Source organism: Gigantopelta aegis, chromosome 4, assembly GCF_016097555.1.
Source record: "Gigantopelta aegis isolate Gae_Host chromosome 4, Gae_host_genome, whole genome shotgun sequence".
Lineage (NCBI taxonomy): Eukaryota > Metazoa > Mollusca > Gastropoda > Neomphalida > Peltospiridae > Gigantopelta > Gigantopelta aegis.
The window spans coordinates 80,685,675-80,696,545 of record NC_054702.1 but is presented as its reverse complement, the minus strand read 5'-3'; the positions used below and the strand labels follow the sequence as shown (position 1 = coordinate 80,696,545).

Genomic DNA, 10,871 nt, shown 5'->3' with positions numbered 1-10,871 from the left:
GGATTAGGCACAAGATGCACAACTTACTAGGCCTTCTCCAAAATACATACATATTAGACAGTAATATATTTTTGCAATTTAAATATGAACAGAAATAAATAATGAGAAAAGAAAGAATAAAGGAAACGGGGGGGGGGGGGGGGGGGAGAAGGAGGAAGAGAGACGCAATAAAGTTTTCTATGTGTTCGATAATTTGACCGCAGGTTTGTTAAAAGAAAGCACAAAACAAACGAGGCATCGCAATGATTACATAATGGCTACACAAATAATAATAATAGCAATAAAATAAATAAGTCGTAATAATTTTAAGGATCCATACTTTATTTACTACTTAATCGATTCAGACCCCCCCCCCCCTGCATAATTTGCTGCTCATGCGCTTGTCATATATTCAATATTTTTTAATCGACTTCTACTATTAGAATAGGGGTGGGATGTAGCTCAGTGATACACGGTTAGTTTGGGATCGATCCCCGTTGGTGGGCTCATTGGGTTATTTCTTGTTCCAGCCAGTGCACCATGACTGGAATATCAAAGGCTGTGGTACATGTATGTGCTATCCTGTCGGATGTATGTGGCCAAAACGTATGTTCGGTCTAATATTTGATATTAACATTAATATTTCATGTTCCCCTACTTTTTTGAAGAGTATATATAGAAAACGATTTAATTTTGTCGTTACCGATGCAAGCCATACTTGGTTCAGTTGTACACCTGATTGACAACAGGGCGATGCATATTTTCGCTAACGGAATGGCTTTATTTGCATCTTCCTGAACAAATCTTTGAAGTAACAGTATATGTTTGGAATGAACATAAAAAAAAATTGCCCGGGAAGGGAGGGGGTGGCTAGCCACCCTATTCACCCCCCGGAACCGCCACTGACAGTAGCCGATGATTAATAAATCAATGTGCTCTAGTGGTGTTGTTAAACAAAACAAACTTTCTACTGCCCTGATTTTGATCATATAGACACTACAGTTTTACTTCCATTAAATATTTCAAAACTTAATGGTTAATTGTTGGACGAGAAGTCGGTATAGCGGCCTTACACCTTTCTCATTAAAATATATATTTGCATCATAGCTTATTTACCGGCCTCAGTGGCGTCGTGGTTAGGCCATTGGTCTACAGGCTGGTAGGTACTGGGTTCGGATCCCAGTCAAGGCATGGGATTTTTAATCCAGATACAGACTCCAAACCCTGAGTGAGTGCTCCGCGAGGCTCAATGGTTCAACTGGTTCAATAAAGGCCATGGTTTGTGCTATCCTGCCTGTGGGAAGCGCAAATAAAAGATCCCTTGCTGCTAATCGGAAAGAGTAGCCCATGTAGTGGTGACAGCGGGTTTCCTCTCAAAATCTGTGTGGTCCTTAATCAGATGTTTGACGTCATATAACCGTAAATAAAATGTGTTGAGTGCGTCGTTAAATAAAACAGTTCTTTCTTTCATAGCTTATTTAATGAAGTGTTTATTTAAAACAAAAGATGCAAACCCAGGCCCGTAAACCCACTCGAAGACAAAAAATCTACAGGTTTTTTTTGTCCTCTTAAAAAGACTATTATAAACAATAGAAGGGTACACACACACACAAACACACACGCGCGCGCGCGCGTGCATGCGATTGTGCCTCCCCACTCGAGATATCCTACAGGCCAGGCCCGATACCAGGTATTGTTACATAATTGTACAGTAATAGTAGATGATATATAGGCTAGCCCTGGACATTAGCTCCGATCTAAACTAGACTCGGATACAGGGCCGTAGCAAGGAATTATTATTATTATTTTTTTATTTTTTTTGAGGGAAGACGATGAATTCTTGGAAGGCGCAAGACACTATAGGGGATCCACAGGACATTTTAGAGGCTCTAAAATACCATTTTTGCAGCCTATCAAGGAGGTTACATACTTAAAACGTCAATATCAATAACCAGTTAATTGTCATGTAAATTTTCTGGGGGTGCAACCACCCCTTACCCCCCCCCCCCCAGCTACGGCTCTGAGATCACTTCATTCTGGGATGGAGAACACTGAGATTAATAGACTGTTTTCTTGCAAGTATTCCACCTACATGAATAGCAACCGGCGTATTGAAAGATCACGCCTGTGGATCAGTCTTAGTTGTATCATCTGCTTGAGGGGTGAAAAAGAGAGGAGATGATTGAAAACAAAAATAATCTCATAATCTGAGGTAATATGAACTAGTTGCTTGTTTCTGCAATAGAATAAGACGACCGAATTTAAGAGCATCCATATTCTCTTGTTAGATACTAAATACGTCGCCACAAAAAAAAAAAAAAAAAAAAAAATCCCAGCAGGTTTTGAAAAATAATAATTCTCAGAAGCAAAAAATATTCATTTGAAAATGATACCGATCATGCGATAGTTGTTAATAGTATAATATTTGAATAAGCTGCCTGCGTTATTTACATTACCAGTATGCATGAAATATATATAATATATAATTTTTTATAGACAATCTATATTGCCAGTGGCATTGCCTCTTACAAGTCTTAGAGACCGTCTCAAAATTTCATCACATCTCCCTAAACAATAACCTGCTGGGGGGGGGGGGGGGGGGGGGGGGTAAAACACCCATGCGGATAAAAAGTCAAAAATGAAAGTGTCAAAAAGTTTGTGTTTTTATTTTTATATTTTATTATTTATTTATAAAGTGAAATTTGAAACCACAGTTAACGAAAAATTTCATGAACTAAACATGAACAGTATAATTATTAGTCTCGGCAATTACGATTTGACAAGTCGGAAATTTCCTGTTTCCGAGCACATCTGAATGTAGCATCAGACTTCTCGTTACAGTGACACGTGTCACAGATGGTGTCCAGTGTTGTCAAGTCTCACGCATTCGGCATGAGACTCACGTATTTGAACGTTGTTTCACGCTCTCACGCCGGTACATGATTTTCTCATGCATTTTAAACATTCTAGCAAATTTTTTTTTTATACATATATATTTTTTGTTGTTCATTCGATCTCAACGACCGACAAACAAGCCTGTGACTGCAGGCCAGCCCGGTTAAGCATTGTAAGGCATTAAAATCATATAATACTAATAGGTGTCCACGTTGTTTATTGGTCAGAATCTCGAACCGTGACCAATTGTTAGTGCGCTTATTTCCCGCGCCGGTTTATTCAGATTCACGATGTCAGACTCCGACCCACCAAAATCTCACTCCTTGCGAAAGTTCCAACTTGAGAGCTCTGTGGTGTCACTCTCAGTTGGCGCACTTTAACTTTCAACACCTTTTTCTCTGACTAAATTCATTTGGAGGAGGGAGGTGGGGTTGAAAAGTATTAGAGGGTTATTCGTTTAGGGAGAAATGATGACATTTTGAGACTGGGCCCTTTGTTACACAATCAGATTTGTTGTCGTCTGCTTGTCATTCTTATGTGAGGTCTTACTTCACAATTCCAAAACATTTACATCAACATGTAACGGCGCAATATTGCGAGTAAAACTCTTCACAATTTAAAAGTTTGCTATGGCGATTAAATTTTACAAAATGCTTATCTTTTGGTGAGTTGATTATTTTGTCAGAACCTGGCTGTCATTGTGGCATATATTTTATTTGACAGTATCAGTCAGATACACATTTAATGATGATAAAAATTATGATAAACGTATACCCATTTGCAGGCCTCTACGTTAACTTTACCACCTAGAAGCCAGAGGGCGCCTACATGTATTTTTTATATAGATAATATGAAATGTTTTAGTCGGGTATGCGACACGACCAAATCGGTCGCAATGTAGAGGTTTGATATGTTGCCTGGCGAGTAAGAGTCCAAGTTGGCTGGTGAATGTTTTCCTTTACTGGCCATTTGGCGAGTAAATTTTTATAAAGTGCTACTTTGCACCCTGAGTAAATTCAAATAACTTTACAAGTATCTTAATTTTAAAGCCTTTTTTATTTTTTATTTTTATTTCTTAAAACATTTACCGATAAGGATTAAAAAAAAATATATATATTGGGTCCACCTTGGACTAAATGGATGTTAGTTTTAAAAAAAAGCAAAAAGAAAAGCCGACCTCCAATAACTTAATGTTTTCAGCATGTTCCTGGAAACACATATGATAACATGACCAGATTGACTAGAAATTGTGTTAAAAAGGAAGATGTTCAGTTAACATCAATGATTTGGTGCATGTAACATGACCTAATGGATACCAGGCTACAGATTTTTGAAGCTATCTTAGTGCTACGATATCGTAAGCCTGCCATAGGCAGTAACGTCACTACAAAACTTAGTTTTACAATAACATAGCACTAAGAGTAAGATAGCTTCAAAATAGGGGCCCAGATCAATAAGACTAAATCATTTAATTTTTATGCTTTTTACCTCTGTGTTTGAAGACTATTCTCTTTTTTAAACTAATGTTTACTTTAATGAAAAGTAGACATCATCCATTCAGAACAATTATAAATAAAATTGACTGCATAATTTCTTTTAATTAAGAATAAATTTATTAAAGACATTACATGTTACAAAACATAATTAGTATTTACTGATGTGATGGACATGATCAAGTGTCCAAAAATCAGTCTAGAACTTTTTCGGAATACCATATCATGGTAAGTTTTGGAATACAGTAATCAAGTTTAGCTTTGCAATTTTAATCTTTAGAAAGTAACAAGTCGCAACATTATCGATTAGCTGTTCATGTCCATTGAAAGACAGCTCATGTGAGAAACTGCCCAGTATATTGCCTATCATTATTGACATCAAGTGCTGTCAGTGAGTATGGGAAATCCAGGTGAAGTGGTGACTCTAGTGGTAAATTCTTATTTTCTATTTAAAACTGTCAAACTGTTATTATTTTTCAGAAACATATTTATTTATTTTTAGTTTGTACTAACTGAAAAGCTGAAAGTGTTGAACAGCGCATGTACTAAAAAGGTGTTTGTCCAAAGCATTTAAGTTATATACTCTTCAAAAAAAGTAGGGGAACTCTAATAAGAATTTACAATTGCCAAAATTGTAAGGTGTATTAGCTGTGGGGAATGGTTATATGATAATAGTGAATTAATTGGGCAAACATTACAACTGGTAGTTCAGTATTACAGTAGGTTTTATGACCACCAAAGGTCTTGAAGAACGATTGGGGTCAGAAGTGAAATTTGAAAGATGACGGGTTTTTTTATATAATAAATCGCAAATTCAAACAATAAAAATGACTAAAAACAAAACAATAACAAGTGTATGATCAACAGAATGAAAACGATTAACAGAAATAATGTTCCACAGTGATTCATCGACCTTCCTGGAAATTGTCAAAATTGTGATGACACTTCACGCACGTGTACGGTGCATGTGCAAACTGTGGAATGCAGGGTTCATACACGCCTGGAAAACCCTTGAAAACCCTTAAAAATAAACTAATGTATTCCAGTGCTTGAATACCCTTGAAAATCATCTTGCGGTCTGGAAAACCCTTGAAAATGATAATTTGATGTCAAATAAAATATAAACGCCTAAAACAGAGACTTTATTTACTTTATTTAACATGTAATTAAATTATTTGTTTCATTTCCGCGGCACAATCAAATGTCAATCGTCCGGCCACGAGATCCAAGCGACAGCGTCGATATTGGAAAAGAAAGTTTGTCACTTTTTGCCGCTGGGTATTTAGCAAGTTCAGGGAGCGTGTCAAGTTAATGAATCTATTGTAAACCCACAAAGATGGTTGGCACTTGCGTGTTTAACGACCTGTGGAAACTCGGTAAGGTCCTGGAATTTTGGTAAAGTTGACCTGGAAAGTGCTTGAAAAACCCTTGAATTTTGACTTCCTTTAAGTGTATGAACCCTGGGAATGTGTTTCGGTGTGTTGATAAACAGACCTGAACATTCTTTACTAGGATGTCTGTTGTCAAAATGTATGTTCAGTCTAATAGTTGATATTAACATTAATGTTTCAGGTTCCCCATCTTTTTTTGAAGAGTATATAATGTGTGTTTTTTAGCATACGGTAACACATTTTCGTATTCATTCAATGAGGTCAGACTTTTCTTTGCCAGAAATGAGTTCATTCTAAGTTTGGATCAGTTAATTGATTGGAATATATTCGATTTGACCCAAGGCATTGAGTTTCGGTCATTGATAGTATGTGTGTATTTGAAACTGTTTTACCTGTCTCTATTTGTTTACATAGTTCAGTGGTGACTCATCCACCTATCAGCCATCAATTAGCCAATGTTCCACTGAGAAGAAAAATATACATGGATGATTTCATTATAAAACACATTTTGTATTTCAGTTTTGTTTTTCAACTTTGTTCATGAATGTATATTTTCTTTTCATACATATATAACAAGCTATTAACTCCATGTATCTTCTTACATAATTGCAGGCCTCTTGTGGGGGGATATGCAGCAGGATTGGCGATCCAAATTTGTATGAAAAAAACTAAATATCTGCAATGTCAGTGCATACAGCCTTTTCATTCCCAAGGTTGTCGCAATAAAATGAACCAAAGCATTTGTTTTTTTCAATGATTATATATTATTGCAAGAAGTGCAAATCTTTAAACTATCATACAGCATAAAATTTTGAAAAGGTTTGTTTTAATGTGGTTCTCCTTTTTCTGTTTGAATCGAGCAAGAATATTATTCCTTCATTACAAGTAATTTTGAAGAAGCTTGCTTTGTATAAATACTTGAAAACAAGCATACATGACATTGGTATTCCTATAATAATAAAAAATAAGCTCATACATATTGCTTGTTGAAAGGAAAACTGCATTAATAAACCTTGCCATATAAGGGAAGTGATCACTCTGGCTTTCCATCACTCCCCTGAAACTAGTTAAAGGATCTACTAAAATTAGAAAATACTTATAGTGATACAAAGGATTAAATGCAAATGCTCATTTAGATTATGGTAATATCTTATATGGCTCCCCATAATGTTAGTAAATCCTTGTACTTGAATAACACAAACCACTTATTTGGACAAGTGAAAATATAAGCAGACAAGTAGATTTTTAGATGTACAATTATCTGATGGACTAGTGAAAAATTCTGCTTGTTTCTTTCATTGTATGGTACATGCAGTAAGTCCATACACATTGTACAGAAGCCTATCCAGCCTTAGCAGTTAACCATGGCAATCAGCAATGTCATGGAGATTGGTCTGGTGTTTTCAATTCTCTATGACATTTTTCTTTTGCTGTGGAAAACTTTCATAACTTTTTTATTATATTTTCATCTTTCTTTATTGTTGAAAATACATTTTATGTTGTGAGCATGTTTGACTGTTCAGAAGAGTTAGTAGTGGACACAACCTTGTATAACCGTAAAACATTTCCCAGATTTAATTTTTACATCTATAAAGCTGAAACACCATTTTGATCTCTGAGATTGTTGTATCATAATGTAGACTTGCATATATTGTGTACATAATTAGAAATTGGTAATAAAATAAATATAGGAATAATGTCTTTGTATGAAATAGGAGATCAAAATGTGCATATAAACCAGGATATACAGTTACAATCTAATGAAAAGAACATGAAAAAGGAATGCAAGAAAAAGATCTGTACAGATGCAAAAGTAAGTCACAAAGGGTGAAGAAATGAAAATTTGTTTTGAAGCAAATGAAAAGTATCTCTTTCCAGTATTAAAAAAGAAGAATAGATGTATATGCAGCAAGTCTTTGTCAAGTAAGCATTAATTTTGGATTCATAAATCAGATTCACTGCGAAGTTAAAATATTTTTCTGCAGTATTTGTGGGTTGTAGTTTACCAGGGAACAAACTTTGAAATGTTATACAAAATTCACGTTGAAGAGAAATCTGAAATGTGAGAAATGTGGTTTAGGCCTACAGTTCTGTTCACTAAAATCCTCAGCATTACTTGCAATGTCACACAGTAAGAAATAAGCATTTGGTGATAGAAAATAATACCAGTGCAAACATTGTGATGTGTTTTTTGCCAGCAAGTTGGGTTGTCTTCAGCACTCTAGCAAGCACACCATACAATGATTAAAGACATTTTTCACTGTGATATGTGCAATGAAATACTTTTAAATCCAGATGAATTCAGTGAACATTGTAAAATCACATTGATGGTGAGCATATACATGCATGTAAAGAGAAGAATTACAAATGTGATTTTTGTAGTCAAGAGCATTTCAAATGGCTCATAAGATATCCATTCAAGTAAAAAAAACATACACTTGTGACATATATATTATGTGTGAAAGTGATGTTCTTTAAACCATCATTTTGTTTACATATGTTAACACACACACACAAGAAAAATTGTACAAATGCTATGTTTGTGGGAACATGTACATTGACAAATGTGATTTAACAAGACACTTGCAGAGTCACAAGGGTCACAATGAACATGCATATGAATGCCATATTTGTGGACAGACTGGAAACTCCCAACAGGCTGAGATGTCATTTGACTGCACACTGGTGAGCTCTCCCACCTGTGAGATCAGTGTGCTAGACATTTAGTCTGAAGACTGGACTAAATATGCATAAGAAGATTCATGATGACTTTAGATCTTAACAGAGATTTGAAACTCCCTACAGGCTGAGATGTCACTTGACTGCACACACTGGTGAGCGTTTCCAGATGTGTGATCAGTGCGACAAAACATTTAGTCTGATAACTGAACTAAATATGCATAAGAAGATTCATGATTACTTTAGCTTTATGCGGTTACTGTGATAAAGCGTTTTATGCATCTGGAGATCTAAGACTTCATCTGAGAATTCACACAGGAGAAAATCTCTTCGCTTGTCCCTACTGTCATAAAGAGTGTACCATTAGTGCAAACCTGCGTAAAGATATGGCAGTGTATGTCAAAGAGAAAGGTGTTGACATTGCAAAATATTTAGATTCAGCGGTTAGTCTATTTTGAAAATACCTTGAGAAAAAATAGTGATAATGTTGCCAGTATTGAGTTTGAATGTCCTGCCATATAACTACATGTTTAGCAAGTGTAACCTTGTCAGCTGTTAGTACAACTGAATACGAAAGTCATGATGGTCAAAGTGACAATGTTGCTCTTAGTGGTATTGGGGGCGGGATGTAGCCCAGTGGGAAAGCACTCGCTTATTGGTCTAGGATCGATCCCTGTCATCTCATTCCAACCAGTGCATATAAAAGATCCCTTGCTACTAATGGAAAAATTAAGCAGGTTTCCTCTCTAAGACTGTCAGAATTACCAAATGTCTGACACCCAATAACCGATGATTAATAAATCAATGTGCTTTATTGGTGTCGTTAAACAAAATAAAGAAACAAACTCTGTGGTATTGATCCAGAATTGCCTGTGGAAACCATAGAATGTGTAGGTGTATGTGATGTAACAAAGTTGGTCATCAAAGTAATGATGGTCATCCTGATCTCCATGAAAGTGATGTTGGTCATCAAAGTGATAATGGTCAACGTGACACTGTTACCGATATTGAGCTAAATACTCCAGTAACTACACCAAGTGAAATGTCAATTACCAGTATCAACAAAATCAGTCAAGAAATTTAGAGTATTCAAAGTTTGTAGTGATTTATAATATACTATGTGGTACTTAAGACAACAATGGTTGACAGGCGTAACATGAATTTAACAAAATAACAGTGATGTAGAAGATTTGAAACTTTATTTCTTGCTTTTTGAAGGTCTTTATCATTACACAATACATCAGAAAACTGTAATGTCTTGTATGGGCAGTTAGTACTTACATCTGCAGTGTTTCTGCTAGAAAGAAATTTTTGGGTATGGCACTAGGAATTGAATGCAACCACAGTTAGCAGAGGGTATTGGGGTCTATCACAGAAAGAAAATGGGTTAAGTTAGGGTTAGGGTTAAAAACAAAATCATACAGTAATGATAAATTTAAAGTAATTAATTTTGTGAAAAGGTTCACTTTAAAAACAAAATCTGTCCAAAAATTTGGGTATGGTGCCATACTCGTTTTACCCTCTGGAAGAAACCCTGATCTGTAGGAATAATCACCTTAAAAACACAACCAACCTAAAACTGAAGAAGATTATCCATTAAATCCAATGTTTAACACTTTTTTGTTATCAGATATACGAATAGTACTGTGTGACTCATTGGATCTTGATATTGAGTAAATCATATGGTAAATGATAGTAATTTCCCTAGAAATTTGGCAAGGCATGGCATTTTCACCTTTTTCGGGGCAGTTGTTTTTCATTTAAAATACACAAAAATTAATTGAAATAAACATTAATGTAATTTATGTGCTTGCTTTAATAAATGAATGGCAAAATATATAAAAGGCATATTTTATTAATTAATAATACCTTTTTGGGTGTTTTATAAAGGCAATTTTAGAATTAATTAATGAAAAAGGCTTGTTTAATATCAGGGCAGCATGGGAATGCAGTCGATTCGTCCACTGGACAATTCGTCCATGGACGATTCATCCACTGAAAATTCGTCCACTGAGGAACTCGCGACGATTCGTCCACTACACAAAATCAGTTCTGGGCGATTCGTCCACTGGGTTTTTATTTCCCTAGTACATTTCGTCCACGGCCTAAATAATGTGTACTACATATACGTGGGGGCTAAATAAATTATTAGATATATTTTACCCCATATTTTTTTTGCTGTGTCATAAATTTACAAAGGTGAAAATAAATGATATTGCATTAGATTACGCTTGGTAGATGTTTTTGTAACAATGCTCTGCAGACATAATTCTTTGGTGTTTCTATTTATTCGGTTATTGTTTGTTTCTATAATGTACGCCTTTCACGCTACATGTCGTAGGATGTTTTTAGTACAATATGCCCAGTAAAGATAATCTTTAGCCCTTCCCTTTCAACTTGTTTGGTTTCTGTTTGCTTTACCAATTAAGTGTAC

The 10,871-nt window shown here is 35.4% G+C and overlaps 1 protein-coding gene across 1 annotated transcript in view; it reads left to right on the top strand.

Annotated features, from left to right (window-relative positions):
* The first annotated feature begins 2,026 nt into the window (after positions 1–2,026).
* LOC121371196 (zinc finger protein 708-like) overlaps positions 2,027–10,871 on the top strand; it is a 28,471-nt gene continuing 19,626 nt past the window's right edge. The window contains exon 1 of the mRNA XM_041496902.1: positions 2,027–2,191. The gene's annotated coding sequence lies outside the window, so the exon portion shown is untranslated. The remainder of the gene's footprint in view (positions 2,192–10,871) is intronic.